Genomic DNA, 18,598 nt, shown 5'->3' on the forward strand with positions numbered 1-18,598 from the left:
AAAAGTACATTATAACGATATTGCCGTATTGACAGCTTGATTTACCTGAACGTGCGAAAGTCACGCTGCTTTGTTTATATTTGGCCGAAATGCTCTTAGTGGTGCAAAGTGTGTGTGTCCTGGTTCGTTTACGAATCGGTCAAGGGGGTTACTGGTCATCAATAACGCGCAGAGGACATTAAAAGGACAGGGGCTCATTGAGGAAAAAGGGCACTTTTCAAGCATCGCATGACTCGTGCATAAGTGCAGGAAGGCAGGGGCTTAAGCCCACCCAGCGCCTCACTCATTGTTGGTAATTTTAATTTATTGCACACTTCAGAAGGCGTGATTATTTTTAAATATACAGGTTTATATTTTGTAATTTATTGCACACTTCAGAAGGCGCGATTATTTTAAAATATGCAAGGTTTTATTTTGTAATTGTTCTTAATTGTGGTAGGGTATGTACATGGTAGTTTGACCATATGGTTCCTGGTTCCCCTTGCAGCTGTTCTTTTTAATGTATAAAATAAAATAAAAACTTGAGGTTCCAGAATTAATTTATTAAACAAGTCAACCTGGAGTTAATGAAGCAAGATGACTGGTTTGTGACAAACTAGGTCTGCATGGAGTTTACATACAGTTTTGAAGATAAGTGACCATTGCTTGTTACTACTCAGATGTGAACCAAAAGCCCTTGTCCTAGTCTCTTTAGAGGGTGTCCCACTGCAAACATCAGTAATTGGCCTGCTTGGATGAGGAAGAACCTGCCAGCTGTTCACCTCTATTGGCCTCATTCAAAGGCTGTCAGATATGTTGCAGGTATATTATACAGAATACATGTTGGTTATTTCATTTTCATAACAGATTAATCAGGCATGTGAAGCACAACCTTATTTACACAAAAGTGTCTGCTAAATATCAGAGGGTGCTAAATTGCAAAGACTTAAACATACAAACCAAGTTTAAAATACCGATCGTGCTCTGCCCATGAATAAGTTCAATCAATTCAGTACACAGAATGAAGCAAGTTCCACATATAATGCATTGGGCAAAGTGCATGCAAGATGGAAATAGTGATTCATGCGAAATGACATCATTGATTTATTGAATTGCCTTTGTGAAAAAGCCCCCAGCACTCTCTGTTGAATTGACGTAGTTCTGTACTTTATTTTCGACACGCACACAAACACACACACACACACAAGCACTTTACCAGTCTACAAATCTTAGTTTGAACATTTTCAGATACGATTCCTTGAGGTTTGTAATAGAAAACTTAAATGTGTTAAAATATCACCCAGGGGGTTTTAAAGTTACTAATCTGTTAACTTAATATGTATTTCTGTATCGTGATAATCACAAAAAAGTGTGCTGAGAGCATGGAGTCTGTATTGCACCCAGTGAGGATATAGTTTGATACCTGAACCATCAAAGCATCTTCTCTGAGTAACATGTTGCCGTCTGTTTCGCCCGTGCTGTTATTTACAGTGGAAAGCCAGGTACGTGTCTGTAATGGGCCAGGTGGGAGGAGGGCAGTACAGTTGGCAACTTTCAAAAAAAGGTTTCTAACCTTACATTAAACATCTATACTGTAACAAGTTCCCGTAGGCAGGGGTTTGCGGAGGCGGGATGCGAACCCGGGACCTCCCGCTCTGAACACAGCGCCGATACCGCTGCACAAGATACCACAGTACCTTATGGTTATATTTGCGCTTTAACCAAATTTATATTTGCATGTTTTCCATTGCTTTTAATATGATAGGATCAAGTATGGAGGGGAGACTGAAGGCAAGCCAATTAGGACAGATCCTTGGAATAGTATTTGCTTGTTTGGAAAAGCCTGCATCCTGTCACCTTGAATCACTTTAAGAGCAGATTCATTCTTTGGAAAGATCCTGCACACGGTCGGGGGTCAAATCCCTTCGAAGGAATTGGACTTGGAATTGGTGTTTTAAGACATCGTAATTGTTGTGATTGTTCAACTGCCTTTACTTTAAGTCAATTTAATGGACTTCAGTTGTGAGTAATTTGTTGCCACTGTGAGAAGCTCATTTTAAACCGTTGGCTGGTATGAAAATGAAGGTTCAGGTTTATGTATTGGAAACTACTTGAGAGAAACAGGTTGCTAGATCACTTGGTGGATTCGGTTCGAGTTACAGCAAATCAGCATGTGTTGTCATTCCTTTTTCTTTGAATTGCCTCTAGCTGCACTGTTTTTGTGTGATTTCTGGTTTTCAACTACCACATGATCACGAGTGTCTTTTTCGCAATGAAAACTGTGAAATTAAACTTGCAAGTATCTTGTGCCACACGTTCTCAATGCAATAGTATACAGTATTTAATGGATGTAAGTTAATAATTGAGTAGTTCTTTAAATTCAATACTGTTTGCAAATATTTGTCCCAGTGTTTTTTGTTTGATGTTTTCAGTCTGCAGTTTTGGTGTTTGCTTGGAGTCATGGGTCATCATGTAATCACGCTGCTGGCAGCAGCCCTGAGCGTTGCGGTGCAGTTTAAGACGCAGAAATGCATATTTGTGGTAATATTACACTGCAACAAAATTACTGTAAAATGCTTGCTTTAAAAAAAAAATAAACCTTTCTAGAATATAACATCCTTGATTAAGGTACACTCCAGTCCTGTAGGTGGCAGCAATAAGCCTCATATTTGGCTTACGCAGCAATATTAAGAAGGACATTTACTTTTAGGTGCCAGACCAGTGTCTGTGGCAGTATGGTTAAGCAGTCGGTTTAGTCTATTTTCTGGGGAGTCTAATGAAGGTCACCCATTTGCACATGCAGTCATTTACTTCTGACTGTACGAGAACTACAGTGACCGAAGCAGTAGTAATGCAGAGAAACGCAAACGAAAAATACGTTCTTATAATTTGACCCGTGTACCCGTACCCGTGGCTTGTTTATCGAGACGGCAAGATGTAAAAGCTGCTGGGCAAAAAAAAAGCATATACACGCAGATGTAAACGACACAGACACGGCGATGTTGCTGCTGTCCATCTTATTGGAATGCAGATAAAGACGCAAACACACGTAGATGAAGGCAACAAACAGTGCTTAGAATCCCGTCTCATTGTTATGAGAATGATTTACTATATAGCACACAGAAACAAGTTCATAAAAATGTACCAGAGTGCACGTCCCGGGAGGTTATTAGCCTTTGTGACAACAACTGATCGTTTAGTATCTGATGGATGGAACGCACAATTTTGGGCATGTGCTTTTCGGGGACGCACAGAAAAGCTAGCGCGACCCCTGTGTGAAGTTCTGTGAAGTGATCCATGAATGCAGTTTTCAATCGATCCATGTTCCACTGTGCTTGGGGTTGTTGCGCAAGTAGTGCTCTTAATCTCAACGGCAAGGAATAAAAGTGATGATTCATTTTCCTTTCTTTTTTTCCTGCAGTAATGGTCATAGTGAAAGAAGGAAAAGATCATTTTGTTTTAACAAATTAATTTTTTTTTTTTATCAGACTATTTGTGTTTTATATACAGTATTAATTTGTATCCTTTAGTTTTAGTCATAATATTTATCTGTTTTAAAGTATACAAGTTTTATTTATATCCTTGTTAGATTCTTTAGTCAAAATATTTGTTTTATATACTGTATTGTTTGATTTTTAGCCTTTTTAGATTTCTTAGCCATAATATTTTACTTATTTGTTGTGTAGCCATGTAACTAATATACCTCCTAAGTACTGTACATTATTCTCCAGGGTTCTCACAAGGCATTTTCAGCCAGTTTGGCCACCCAACTAAGTGGCTGTCACCTCCCAGCTGAAAAACCCAGAGCCGTCCATCTTGCGGATGCTGCTGTGTCTTTAATGATAAGGACCGTATCACTTGAGTGCGCTGGGTGAAAAAAAATACTTGAACCACATGACAGCTGTGTTATGTCTTGACACTACGTTTAACCAATCAGAGAGCTGAATGGGTGGGTTTTCCGTTTCAAGCACTTTGAGAGGTTGAAACATTATGAATTCTAAACAAATTGCCCGTTATTTTTGAACCAAAAATAGTGACGATGAATGTGGAAATGACCTAAATGGAAATGAGTGGCTTAGAGATGGACATCGGTAAATAATCCCAAATCATGCCTGTGGTGTAGGCAGTGTGCCATTACTGAATTATATTTATTTTTCCAATATAAGTTTCTGTTACAAGCAAGTGCAGCAGGGTGTTTTATTACATGTATTTCAATAAATGTATTTGAAAAAAAAAAAAAACATTCAAGTTCTTTGTCTTGTTATATATTTAAGGTAAGGCGTTTTATTTTTATGTTAGAAGTGCTCCCAGCTATAGAGAAGTCCTGGGGAGAACCCTGTTCGGAATTCCTGGGAAGAACCCTGTTCAGAATTCCTGGGGAGAACCCTGTTCGGAATTCCTGGGGAGAACCCTGTTCTCTGTGACACCACCCTTTTGTCACGTTTCAACATTTTTCTTTAATGCTGTCAGCACACTTAAACTTAGGGGAGACATTTAGGAGGACATAGAGATGTTTTGGACTCCTGTAAGTGGATAGTTCGTGCACTAACTTACAGATATCCTGACAACTGTTTTAAGCAGTCAAGAAAAACCACAAAGACTCTGTTTACTCCATGTTTAACCAATAGAGATACTCCTTCGGTTTAATAAATGCTTGGATCGAGTGGCTACAGGCCACAACAGGTTCTAACTCCTAGACAGTCTGGTTGTTTGTGTCTTTACAAACTAGCAGCATCAATTTGAGATAGCAAATGGTTATATAAAAGTATGTTTTTTATATCTTATATCACTTGTCTCTAAGTCCTAAAACAGCCAATTTACCAGCTGTCTAACTATAATAAGTATAATAAAAATCCCATTCCTGTTACACACTCTAGTATTTGAGGTACAAAAGCAAAATATAATGCTTATGAAATGATTATGAAGTTCAGGTTTCCTCAGTCAGTTCTGAACAGCTCTGCCAGGAATGGACCTGCTTTAAGTCTGCTAAGAAATTCTCAACCAATGCTAAACAGCTGGAGTTACTTTCTACTGTAAAAGACTAGGCTGTAAGCATATTTTGATGTTCATTAAATTAGATCATAGTTTTGCTAAGTTGTCACCTTGCAAAGTAAGCTTATGTAACTGTATCTTCTAGATAAGAAAGGGGCCCCTTGTCTTAAGTGGCCTTTGCAAGGATTAATATGCACTCCATTCACAGAAGCACACATACAAGCTTTTTAACACCAAAGGCGACACAACAAACGACGTCAGCGAGACAAATTCCAACACGAGCAATGAAAAAAAAGGAAACTGATCCAATTTTTGCGAATTCATCAAGCGACAGATACACAACTGAGCAATCAGAGAACAACTTCATGTCATGTGGTTTGAAATCAAGCCCTGTTTCACTTTGTGACGGGATGCCCACCCCCTGCGTGTATTTTTTTTTTTTTTATGTAGTTATTATTATTATTATTATAGAAATATATTGTGTTTATGTGCGGATGGACGAAGGCCATCCAACGTGATTATTTATTATTTAAGATGACGGTGAAAAGTGTGCGTTTGTATTTTGTATTTTGTTTATTTATTTAAAAAGCGTGTGCAGAAGGTAACCAGTGACCAAAGATGGTCATCTGTATAAAAACCTGCAGCTTTCTGCGCTCCAGAGACGAGACATATGTCTGTTAATAGAGAAACAACTCCTACCTCTGAATTTATACTTGAATAGAATTGTTTGTTTCACTTTGGCCAGTGTGCCCTTTTATACAGGTGAACATCTCCCAATTAGCAACAATTAATCAGTGAATTAAATGTGGAGATGGTCACCTGCACAAGGTTTCTGAACAAATAAACAAAACACAAACGCACTTCTTTTTGTCGCCATCTTAAATAATAAATAATCATGTCAGACAGCTTTCATCCGTCCGCACCTAAACACCAATATATTAATAATAATAATAATAATAATAATAACACATGAATGCCTACATAAATAATAAAGTACACGTCACACACTTTCACTGAAAATGGAAGGTCATACTTGCAGTACCTAATTTCCCTGACCTATAATAATAATAAGCCATTTTCTATTGTGTTTGTTACTAATCATACTTTCTGAAAGATCTGGCAAATTTCCAGCTGTCACATCGTGTCTGGGATCGCTTCTGGTGTGCACCTGGTGTGAGTTTTCGCAGCGAATTTGTCGTGTTGCCCCAGTAAAAATCGTGTCACGTCTGGTGTGTGCGGGCCTTTATTATGGTATTCAACATTGTTGTAGTTTTGCAAAGTCCATTTTCAATTGCATTCTCCAAAGGTCTGCTTGCTCCCAGCACATATGAAATCTGTGTTCGTTTCCACGCTTCCTGGCTCAGTAAAAGCAATCGCAGCCTTGGTGATCCACTTTCTTGCATCGCAGATGTGGGTGACAGTCATGAGGGGCTGGTATCTGCAAAACACTGGCACCCTGCTAATGGGATTTCTATCTGAGCACACTTAACGGTACACATAAGCGTACATTAAGTTCTTCTTATTAAAAGAAAAAAAAAGCGCTTGGAGCAGTGTGTGAAAATTGATTTGCGAATGTGATATTTATATCTAGTATTCACATGAAGTCTTTATGGGAATCATGTTTGTGGTAGCAGATTATTGATGTTCCTGTTAAGGAAATGTGTTATCGTGAATAGATTTCCCAAAGTCATTCCAAAGTGATGTGTTTAGCTGGTAATACCCTGCTGTGTTCTGCTGTAGAAGATGCTGGACTAAATAAAGGAGATTTTGGCTGGTCTAGCCCACTTTATATCTACTGTATCTGTGTGAAGAGCCATGAAGAGCAGTTCAGGAACCCATTTAAAACCACGGTATCAAAAAGTACAGACTACACAATACTTGAGCAACTGCACCCTAAATGATTGCAAACAACCAAAAAGATAAAGGGAACAATGTAAAAAAAGTAGAAATTTTTTCTTTTCCTTTTTTCATTTTTCATACAGAGAAGTAACATGTTTGTTTTCTTATTTTATAGTGCTGGGACAAATATCCGAATTTTCAAACTTAACATTTTTTTGACATGCTTTGGATACAAAAAACAGATGCTGGTATTGGCTACAAATGACAAAATACCTTGTATTTATTCCCTGTCTCGCCAGAATTTGCGCAACAGTTGCGCAAAAAATGGCAAATAAAAAGAGCTCTGTGTGATTATTTATATTATATTAGAAAACAGAAGAATATGTAATTGGGCTGCATATTGTTTTTCACTTATTGCAGAATGATATTCAGCATGTGTTTTGATTTATTTGTGTTTGTATATGATTACTCCTCCACAGGGCATCTGGGATAGAGGACTGATACAAGAACATGATGTTTTGGGATTTTTTTTTTTTTAATGTATTTTGTACAGAATTGTTTTTTAAATAGAGTAACTTTATACTATTTCCCTGTTGTATCCCTACTGAACCCACTGTTTTCTTTCTAGCATGACGCTTTTATCCAGAGCGAGTTCGCTTTTGTTGTTTGAAATTTAAATGTTGTAGTCAGATCATTCCTCTTTATGTACTTGTGTGGCATGTAGTTATTATTAGGCTTCCAAGCCAAAGGCTGGGAAGCCTATTGTTATTGTTAAAGTTTGTTAGGTTTTTTTATTTAGTTTTTTTTAATTATTATTTTTTTTCTTCCCAAATCTATAAAATGCTGCTGCTTTGAAGCTGTGTGACTGATCAGGTTCTGACTTGGCAGGTAACAAGCTGGATACATTGGCTGTCTGATGCTGAAAAAATTTTGCTGCTGTGTCCTTGCAAATGGCGCTGTGACATATTTTTCATTAAAACCTTTCAAAATCTTCTTCTTGGGAACCGGTGAAGTGATTGATCTGAAACTTGGCATATTTCATCAGCATCCAAACCTGCATCAAATTTGTGAAGCAGAAGTTGCTGTGATAAATTATAATGTAAAAATGGCTGCCACAAATCTTATCGAAACGCGCCCCTAACAACAAACTGCTGCTGTTTGAAAACTGTTTGTCCAACAAACTCCAAACTTGGTAGTTATTGTCCCAGTAACAATGGGATACAAATATGTCAAAATGGTGATGTTTTATAAAACAAGATGGCCGCCAGATGTACATTTACAACAGAAATTTAAAACTGCCTCAGTTGACAAACGGTTTACTTTACTAACTCGAAACTTCCCAAGCATCATCCTTGACACTGTAGCAATACAACTAAGAAACTTGCGGTAAACAAGATTGCTGCCTGGCGCATTTTTGAAAAAAAAAAAACTTTTTTTCACGGTGCAGGGTAGAAAGATTTTGAAGTTAAACAAACATAGTACCCACACACTTATATGTTATACTCCAAAGTGTTTAGATTTTTTATTATACCCAAGATCAATGTTTTCGATCTGCAAGAGATCTTCATCAAATCTGGTATGCAGTTGCTTTGCAATTGTGCAATACCAGTCTTGCTGACACTGCCAAGTCATATAAAACCTGTGCACTGAGGGGGGTGGGGGTAGTTCCTGGCAAGTGACACATTTGTGAACTTCACAGAGTCTTCTAGGAATTGTAGTTTGGTGCAGTCATGGACTCGCGATGGTTTTGTTATATGTGTGCATAAGAATGAAAATCCCCTTTCACACTTAACTCGGTATTGCATCAGCACAGTCTTTCACACTGAGAATGATAGATACGTTGTTTAACATACATTGTTTCAGTACATGTATGTACAGTTGCAGAAATAAGTATTGACGCCCTGTGTATGAAACAAGGTTATTCACTAGTGTATTAAGAGTAATAAATATTGTTAGATAAACTACACTAGTCAATGAAATATCTCCTTGGTGGCTGGTGTGGTTGATGCTGACAACAGTTTAAGGGGATTTCCAAATATTCCCCCCTTTTAAACACATTTTAGACTGTCAGATAGCGCTTAAAATGGGGAGGTACCAATTTAAAAGCTTGTAATTACAAGATGAGATTCCCTGCTTTTACATGCATCTTCAATCTATGTGTTATTTCCAATACCAGTCATTGAGACTGGGGAAAGCGTCTTCTGATAATCTGAAATGTTTAACTTCTCCTTCCGTTTTAAGTACACCAGTTGCTGGCCAGGGCTACAGTTCATTTGCTGCATATGAAACAAGCGATGTGATTAATGTAATCTCCATTATTACGTAATGTGCTGTGTATGTTTATGTGCAAAATATTAGAAAGTAATAAACTCAGAGGTATACAGTATTTACTTAGATCATTTAGTTATGTGTCAACTTTATAACATAAAAATAAGTTGGATGGTAGTGAAGAATGATATGGAACATTATCAGAGAGGAGGTTACTTGCACAGAAAATGAGTCTGTACTAACCTAAGCCAAGTACAGATTTTTATAAGCCCTTTGTATAAACCTCTCTTCAGATGGGCATAACCAATTTCAGACTTAATAATAATAATAGTAATACAAATATAATGATGCATTTTCTTAATGTATGCAAAGCTACATCGATAAATATCTCAGGTCATATTGGCTTGAGGCCTTATGCTTGTTTACAAACTAATCTGTAAAACAACTAAACAAAGAGTTTATTTTCTGTGTATTAAGTATTATAGCTTTAACGGTAGACAAGACAAGCATGTCAGACAGAAAGAGTGACCCACTTTGGTCTCATTTAAAGAAAATAACATCTAAATCAGGAAAGGTTTATAGAGCAAAATGCAGAAAATTTGACTTTGAACTGCAAGGTCTAGTTGCACGACTGAAGACTCCAGGGAGAAATATTTTGCTCAGGATGGTGGCACAAAATGAAACTGGTAAGTTCCCAATTAATGAGAATGCTCTTTTGAATTTTAGTGTTCAAATAATTTTACAATCATTTGCAATTAAAAAATATGACAAGTCAGATGAAGTTAGTGTGCTCTTGTCATTTCATGCTATTTCTTTATCATTTCAGAGACAAATTGTGCTGCTTCAGCATCAACCACATCTGATCTGCCAGGTCCATTGGGTTCAGCAAAGCTTTCAACCTCATTTGCATCTTTTAAGAGACCATCAGACCCCACAAGCACCAGGAAGAAGTCAGCTTTAGACTGTTTTGTAGTAAAAATGACTTCAATGCAAAAGACTGAGCAAGTCACTGCAATGGTATTTGTTACCAATTCCCCTTTCATTTGGTGGATCATCTCCGCTTCCAAAAGGTGGCAGAAATGTTGTGACCTGGCTATACTCCTCCCTCCAGAAAACACATTGCAGACAAGTTCCTGTCCATTATATATAACAAAGAACGCAAGAAGTGTGCTGATGAATGCAGGGGGAAAAGTGTATTCCTTGCTTTGGATGGATGGTCCAATATTCACAATGAGCCCACAATACGTGTTACTGTGATGACAGGTGATGGCCAAGTGTACTTGGTAGATACAGTACTGCCTTAAAGTGTACATCACAAAGTGGCCAATCCTGATGAAAATATGTGAGGTTCACCAGGAGATGACTGAGGCAATTGTCGCAAACAAGGTGTCAAACCTTGCCCTGAAGAGGTCGGCAGAAGAGTTCCTTGCCTGACTTGAGCCAATAGCAGCTGCTCTTGACAAGATGCAAAGTGACAGCTGCATGCTTGAAAAGGCAGTAGACATTTGGAAAGAACTGGAGAAGCAACTGACAGGGAACAGAAAAGTGACCAAGAAGTTAAAGGCCAGATACGACCAAATGATAACACCTTGGAGCTGGACCATGTTGCTAGGAGCTTATACAATTAAAAAAATCTTTAACCACATGGTATGTGCAAACAGGTCAGTGTATGTTAGGATCCCAAGCCAAAATACGACCCCATCGGCTGGGGTTAAATTACTTTTTCAGATAGCTGAAATCATGTCGTGTTCGGCTTATGGTTGTCTTGAGAATGATCCCATCGAAGTCCAGCAGATTCACTTTAACCACAGTGTTTTCATCCCTGCATGTAAAAATGAGATGGAATTATTCTCCAGGGAAATAAATATAATTTAAATTAATAAATAAATAAATAAATAAAAACTTTAAAAAACCCATTATTGCTTTAATAAATATTTTGCCCACCTTTCTTTTTTCTAAGTGTGAACAAGTCGATTATAGTTATCAAACGTATTTTTGACAGAAATTAATGTTTTAATAATCAGTTTTACTAAAAACATAATAATAGCACTCGCTGGAACCGGATCCCTGATATTTGTATCCGGTTTGTCAGTACCAAAGCAGGAACCAGGTACCCGATTTCAAAGGAACTGGTTCGCACATCTGTACATTTTGGAAGCGATTCACGCTAGCATTGGAGCAGAGCTGGCTACAGAATTAGAAGCACCGGAGCAGAGCAGACTGGGGAAATAAAACTCTTGGAGCAAGCGGTTTCAAAGAGGAAGAGAGCGAGGAGCGGCGTTTATGAGCGTCCACTCCGTTCACATGCTGTGGCTGGTGTGTAGTTTCTGAAGCCAGGCACATGATGATGACAGCTTTCTCCTAAAAATAGTTCCTTTGTGGGAACTCTTCCAGGGTTCATGGAAATCTGTCCCACTGTTATTTCAGAAAATTACCTGATTTCAACTCTAGAAAACATGTACCAAAGAACCAGACCGGATCTCCTGCCCATCCCCTCCTGGTGTTTTTCTTCCCATTATTTCCACTGTTCTAGGAAACCACCTGGCAAAGCCGTCAGCACAGCGAGCCCTTAGCACAATGAAAGCAATGAAGGTGGGATGAAATCAACAATGATAGTAATGTCTTGAACAGACTTAATGTTTTACTCATAAAATGATAATGAGCCGTCAGTGATATTGCAAGTTGCTGAGTGTCAATGCAATTAGATGCAATGATTAATCAATGCATTGAAGTCTCCCTGTGACATGGTAGAGTCACAGCCAAGGCTAGTAACTGACAGGAAGGAAACCCAGAGACAGACGTTGCAGGGTCAAACACTTGCACACGTTTATTAATAATAATAATAATAATAATAATAATAATAATAATAAAACAAAACTCCCTGCCAAACCAATATTCCCCACACACCTGTGCACTGGCAGGGCTTCCACCCTGCCACACTCCTATTGCCAGTTTGCATTAAAGCATTGATTATAGAGTTATCGCTTAAATTAGTGCTAGTGTTGTAGATAGCCAACGTCAGTTTGTTGCTAGGGTACAATTTTCCGGCCTCTGGATTCGCACTGGACAAGTCATATGAGTTAAAAATATTTTATTAACATTTTCCTCTTTTAAAAATGTAAGCTACACAATTTATTTAAAAAAAAAAAAAAAAAAAAAAAGAATCAGACACAAAGAATGGTAGTTTTTGGTAAAGGAAAGGGAGGACAGGAAAGGGATGTTTTGCAATTTATTGGATTTCGTGTAGATGGTAAATGTGTTTGACATGAAATGTTAACAGTAGTGTTAATTACCAAGCATATTTTAGATCAAAATAATGTTTTACTATTATTTAACAATGCATGGGGAGGTTCACCTTGCATAGGGTTAACATGTTATATATGCAGTACTTAAGTAGCAAGCAGACTACAATGAACCTGCAATGTCTTCAAAGAAGTGGTACATTATTAATAATTCTTCTGTTAAAAAAAGATGTTGGATTGGCAAGGTTGGGGACTGAAGTCCTCTCTGTTCAATGTGATTGCACATGCAGTGACAATGTGAACTTCCCCACACTGATCACATTCAGTCTGCCTGCAAATTCCTGGGAGAGATCAGTGAAGTAAGACATTAAGAACATTGTCCTTAATGCAATGTGCTTTGCTAGTCTATCTAGCACCCAAAAGGCTTAGTAAACCCTATCCTATGTTAGAGCTAGGTATTGGAGGGACCTTGCTGCCCACCAATGAAAAAGTGGTTTATTTCTGTATGTAATATAGCATATTACAACCAATTGACATTTTTCACCTGGTTTTGAATATCTGAAGCATTAGACAAAGGATTTTTAGATTTATTTTTCAAACCAAAAGTGTTTAAAACAATGTTCCAAGTAACATTATATAAGACGTATTTACATTCCTGTACATGTTCTGCATGGAGAAAAAAAATGTTCTCTTGAACATACACTCTGTTTTTTGTCACAGTGTTTTCAGTTAAAGATTTTGAAGTTGGCAAGTACACAGGATGCGCCTGCATTTTCTGGCTCCAGTTGTTGGAAAATCTTGTAAACGAACATTTGCAGTGGTGTAATGATAAATATAAAGGTGGGTAAACACAGATAGATGGTACAGATAATCATGAACAGATACATTGTTATTGACTCTTAGACATCCAGAACCCACATATACAGGTTTTTTCCCCTCTCAGGTGCTGGTTTTGTGTGACTTCCACACTTTCTCTGTATGAGGACAGGGTCTTTCTGTGCTGCTAAACTGTAGGGTTTTTAAAGATTTTTAAGTGCCGTGTTCCTAGAAGATAGCGTTAATACAGATTCCACAACAATCCTACATTACACACAGAACAAGTTAGTAAGTGCAAAAATTGACCAGTCTTTAAGTGTTTTAAGTGTTCCGTTTAAAAATGAACATGCTTGCTTTACAATTGTACAGCATACATTCTCAAGAAAATATAAAAATGTTAAAAGATATTTTCTTAAAAGTGCTTGACATAATTGAAATGGGTTGTAAGCTGTCCACGTGTCCTGTGTATCCTTCATTGAACGGCCAGACTGTGTGTTAATTCTTTGAATTTAACAATGTGAGTTCCTGCAGTTTTGTGACATACTGAGTTGCCCCTGGTTAACGTAACAAATTGATGTGACCCAGTCAGCCTAGTTTGTGGAGATACAAATCACAGGTTAGTCTTGTGACCGGCGTGCAAGTTTGGTAATTGAAAAGAGGTGGTGATTTACTTTATACAGTAAGTGCAAGCAGATGTAATGTCCATGACTTGCACCTTTTTTTTTTATGGTTTCGCTGGTACGTTTGACCCACTGTTAGGGGGTGGGGGTAAATTAAGCTGTATTAAAAATGAAATGTCCAGATCTTTCCAGTTAGGATATATTTATTTAGGGTTCCAGGTAGTGCGATTAGCAGCTATGCCAATCCTAGGAACTGCTTGAAAAATTGCAGTCCAATTAAAAGCTAACCCCTGCGTTTTTAAAAAGCAGGTTGAAAACCACTGAATAGATTGGTGAGAATGGTCAGACAAATTAGAAGGATGCCACCTGTTAAGAGCAGTTTAGTGTCCCTGTGTAAAGGCTGAAAATACCGGTATGCTTCGCTTTTGTTCTTTTACACAATCAAATGGTATAGCATCATCAGTGCATTAAGGCAAGGGAGGCTTTTAATAAGTAACTGTTGATAATGAGTTCTTCATTATCTATCTTGGGATATTCTTTAAACAATGTGCATTGTGTTTTGCAGGGCTGATAAAGAGGGACACAGCGCAACTCTAAAAGTGTCCCTCCTCATCAGTTTGTTTTAAAGTGTTTTGTTTTTTGTTTTGCAGAGTAAATAAATATTTTACAGCGTCTTTTTTTTTTTTTTTTTTTTTACTTAATGTTCATAAACTTTGGGGGGGGTTTCAAGCAATCCACATCCATTTACTCAGTAATAGATACCGGTATATAACACTGTGTTATTAGAGCACGTGTTGTGTGATTTAAATCCAGAGATGTACTATCTATGTTAAATCATCCCCACCCCCTCTTTTTTACATAAAGAGACTCATTGCCACGTGCTTCATCACAGTGCTCAAAAAGGTACCCTGAAATATTCCGTCAGGACAGAAGGAAGTCAAACGCTGAAGCAAGCAGGAGCGGTGTTGCAGAGGATACTGGAAACGGTAATGTTATTGCATGTGTTGTAGTTTATAACAATCCGTTAACAAAAAAAAAAAGTATGTATTTAAAAATGTTAGAATGTTCTAGACTAAAACGGAAACAGTCAGAAAACGTTCCATACGATAAACCAATTTCACGTGTGTGTGAAACCTTATTATTATGCATGGCTTGATTTATATATATAAATCAAGCCATGATAAATATATATATATACAACTAATTAATTTAGTTGTTTTAATGAGTAGTTATTACTCCACGTGGATACCAGTCTCACTGACAGTGTTAGTCTTGAGAGTGAGAGCGCCCACGAGAGAAAAGTCAGTCTTTCAAAACATGCCCATCTCATTTCGGATGGACGGGAGTCGGGGTTTTATAGGGTTTTTATTGTATTCTTGTTAGTTGAACTGGTGGGGTTAGGAGGATTCTAAAATTCTAATGACGTGCATATACATTGACACCAGCACAACACGCAATTCTCAAAAAACTCAATTTATTATAAGGGACTTGGCAACTGCGCTGTGTACCCGACGGCGTGCAGCACAGCGTCTTGGAAAAGGGTGTTTCTGCATTTGCACTGTTTCTAATCCACTCCGATTTTGTATAGGAACATTTTTATTTAAAAACGAGTTTTGTGTGAATGTTGTGGGAAAAGTTTATTTGTGATGTATGTGACTTAAAAGGTGGATTTTATATTACTATCAGAATGTTTCTTCTAATACATTAGTGTAGAATACATTGTTGTGTGTACCCGTGACTAGTGAATTTTATTAAAACAATGTTACAGCTGCTGGATCAGAAAAAAAGTCATGTTACCGCGAGTAAATTTGAATCGTGCCTTGGGGACCGGGGATTCGCCGTAATGATTGTTATAGCAGCTCACCCCAAAAACAGTATGAAGCAGGCACAGTAAAAATGTTGCATATTCTGTATTCTAGTTCAACTTTAAAACATACACTGCTAACAGCGGAGTATTAAACTTGGTGTTACACTCGTTGATATTCAGGTTTGCTGCTGGTTTAAAATATTATGTGCTCCATCAATGACTGATTGATTATCTTTGGGATTATCTTATCAGTTCTTAAGGCCTGGTCACACAGTCTACATTTGTCGATTGCAACAAGGAGACACATATTGCCGACCTGTCTGCTAGTGTGACCACCCCGGCGAGATGCCAGGGACGTGTCTCACACTGAGGACGATGTTATATTTTTCAGGCAACATGAGGGCAACATTTTCAGTACCAGCCAATCAAATTTGATTGGAGTATGACGTGATGATAAGGCTAGATAGCCCATAACGTCAGACAGACAGCTTGCATTTCGTCAATTAATTATTATAGTCTATAGATCTGCAATACAGTGTGCATGTAGATAAGCAAATGTTAACGTCCACGATTACAATAACCTATTTAAGCTACGAGTAAATGTGTCTTAAACTAACATGCCACATGTAGCATTTTTAAAAAAAATCTTTTATTTTAAATTAATTTGCCTTGTATGCCCTATGCCTGTCATTCCTAATTTAACCCCCAATCATAACATCTTTTATTAAGAGTAAACCAAGTGAAATTTGTTTTAAAAAATCTCAAGCCTGTCGCCTTGCTTTTGAAAGCCTAGAATTAATAGTACATTATTGAAAACATTGTTTATGAATACTGATATATTTATTATATTTTGGCATATTAAATATGTAGACCTACAAACTAAATAATTCTACTTATGTAGAAGGAACTACAGGTTTGTTAATGTAATTAATGGGTGTTGTGTTCCTGTAAAGGATAAAAGGGTAAAGGGTAAAACTATAAAGAACACATTTCTCGTGCAGAGCCTAGTTATTTCTTTCCTTTACAAGCAGTCACATTCTCAGTAACCACACCCTTTCTCTGTCTTTATTAACCAGCCGCTGCTTTTCCTCCAATTCCCATTCAAATATCCACTATGTGCCTCCGTGTGAGCCCTTGCAGTAGAGTGTGGGAACGCAGATGCCCAGCAGTGACATTTCTGCAGGGACAGATTTGAAATCAAAGCTCGCCAAAATAGGCATACAGTAAATGTGACCAAGTACTAGGACTGACAACGTGGAAAGAAGGAAGGCGTGTCCTGCTGTTGTCTCATTCACAGAAGCATGGGCCAGGTCATTCAGGCATGTGATTAGTGGTACCACCACCCTCATAATTACATGTAAACTGATTCAATTAAATTAGATATGAGAGCTTATGCCGCTGTGCCCAGGTTGAGTAGAGATTTTATCAATTTCAAAGCTGGCATGCGATTTAAATGAAAACATCCGAGCCAGACAAGCACCACTCATTAATGCAGTGGGGCTCTTTCAAAGAAATGATTAGCACATTTTTATTTCATTTGAATTTTCAAATGTATCATAGAAAGCTGAAAGTGCTGCATCCTTGTGCCAAATCAATTTCTGTGCTGCAGATCACATGGTTAGGATGCTGCTGATGATAAAAAGGAGGGAGTCAGAGATGTCGCTTGGTATTCGTGCCTATGACAATAAGTCTTGTCTTTTGCCCTAATGTGCTATTATATTGTTAAACGTAAAGACTGTAACAGCTGATTTACAGGAGAACCTGAAGGGGGCAAACCCAAATATGTGAGGCATTATGTTACCATGATGAGGTGCTTGTACGGTTTAAATGAGGTCTATCTGTTTTGCATCCTGTCATGCTGTACAGCAGGTTATTAGATTAAAGCTGGATGTTTTCCATTTGTATGGTGATTTAGGTCATAATTGTGGATTGGTTGGGCTGTAGACATTTTATAATTCTGACCCAGGAGTTTGATTGACCTTTAAATAGTTACCGTGCATTCCTCATATTGTAACTGGAAAGCACTTGTGGCTGGGCAAAAGCCTGCAATGTAAATATTGTGTGTGTGTGTGTCATACACACACGCACACACACACACGTTACTTCGAATTAGCGCCTCACTCAGATATCACCTTTTTAATAGACGCCGTCCTCGAATATACGCCGCTCTCAATAAAGAAACATAAAGGTATATTTTTTTCTACCCCTGCTCAAAAAATAAATAGAGACACGCAACTCTGGCTATATACTGTACATGTGACGCCCCCCGAAGAGACTGCAGCCTCAATCCACCATGTCACAGAAACTAATGTACGCACACCTTAGTAAGCACGTTATTTTATGGTACAGTCCCGACATGCAATCCAAGATGAGCTACTGACAGCACACCAGTCCTTCACATCTCTTTGTTTTTTTCCCCGAGCAGAGTTCAGTGCCAACACCGCAGGGGATTAAACAAGGGCTGTCATTTTTACCTTGTCCTCAGCTTGGATGGTGAAAACTTAAACTCAAAGGAACTTAGAGCTTTGCCGGTCACTGTACAGTACTCTCCTGACCTCCCAACTCCCACCTAATAGGCTGTCATTAACTGTCACTAAATGTACTGTATTCAAGTCCCCAAAACACACAAGAGTATAGTGCTCTCACTTCTAAAATGCCTTAAATCATGTAATAAAATATTGCAGCTTTTGTAAAGCAAAGCATTATTAATAAAGTCCGCCCTCGTTTTAAGGGCCGCAGTCATTTTGATCAATGTAAAATAAACGCTACAGCCCCAGATTGAATTAAGAGATACTTGCCGTTTTGACTGAGAAAGGGTAAATTATCAGCGAGAAACCTTCGGCCACGCATTAACCCTTTTAATATATTTTTGTTGCATTATACAGTTTTGAAACAATATTCGAACAGAAGTATCTGAACAATTTTGCAATTTACTTTAAATTTTAAAAAGACATTTAGTGTGGCTCTGCTTCTGATTTTAATCATCCTCTGATTCTATGCAGCCCTGTCCGTTGTTATCGTAGATATAGACTGCA

General features: G+C 37.9%; 1 protein-coding gene across 4 annotated transcripts in view; it reads left to right on the forward strand.

The window, feature by feature from the left end:
- LOC121316787 (equilibrative nucleoside transporter 1-like) overlaps positions 1 to 18,598 on the forward strand; it is a 49,108-nt gene that overhangs the window by 15,043 nt on the left and 15,467 nt on the right. Inside the window, exon 1 of one of the 4 annotated variants that reach the window (XM_041251983.1) lies at positions 14,636 to 14,742. The exons of the other annotated variants lie outside the window; for them this stretch is intronic. The gene's annotated coding sequence lies outside the window, so the exon portion shown is untranslated. Of the gene's footprint in view, positions 1 to 14,635; positions 14,743 to 18,598 lie in introns of those variants that run through there. 4 annotated transcript variants of the gene reach the window in all.

The sequence above is a fragment of the Polyodon spathula genome, chromosome 6 (assembly GCF_017654505.1).
Source record: "Polyodon spathula isolate WHYD16114869_AA chromosome 6, ASM1765450v1, whole genome shotgun sequence".
Taxonomy (NCBI): domain Eukaryota; kingdom Metazoa; phylum Chordata; class Actinopteri; order Acipenseriformes; family Polyodontidae; genus Polyodon; species Polyodon spathula.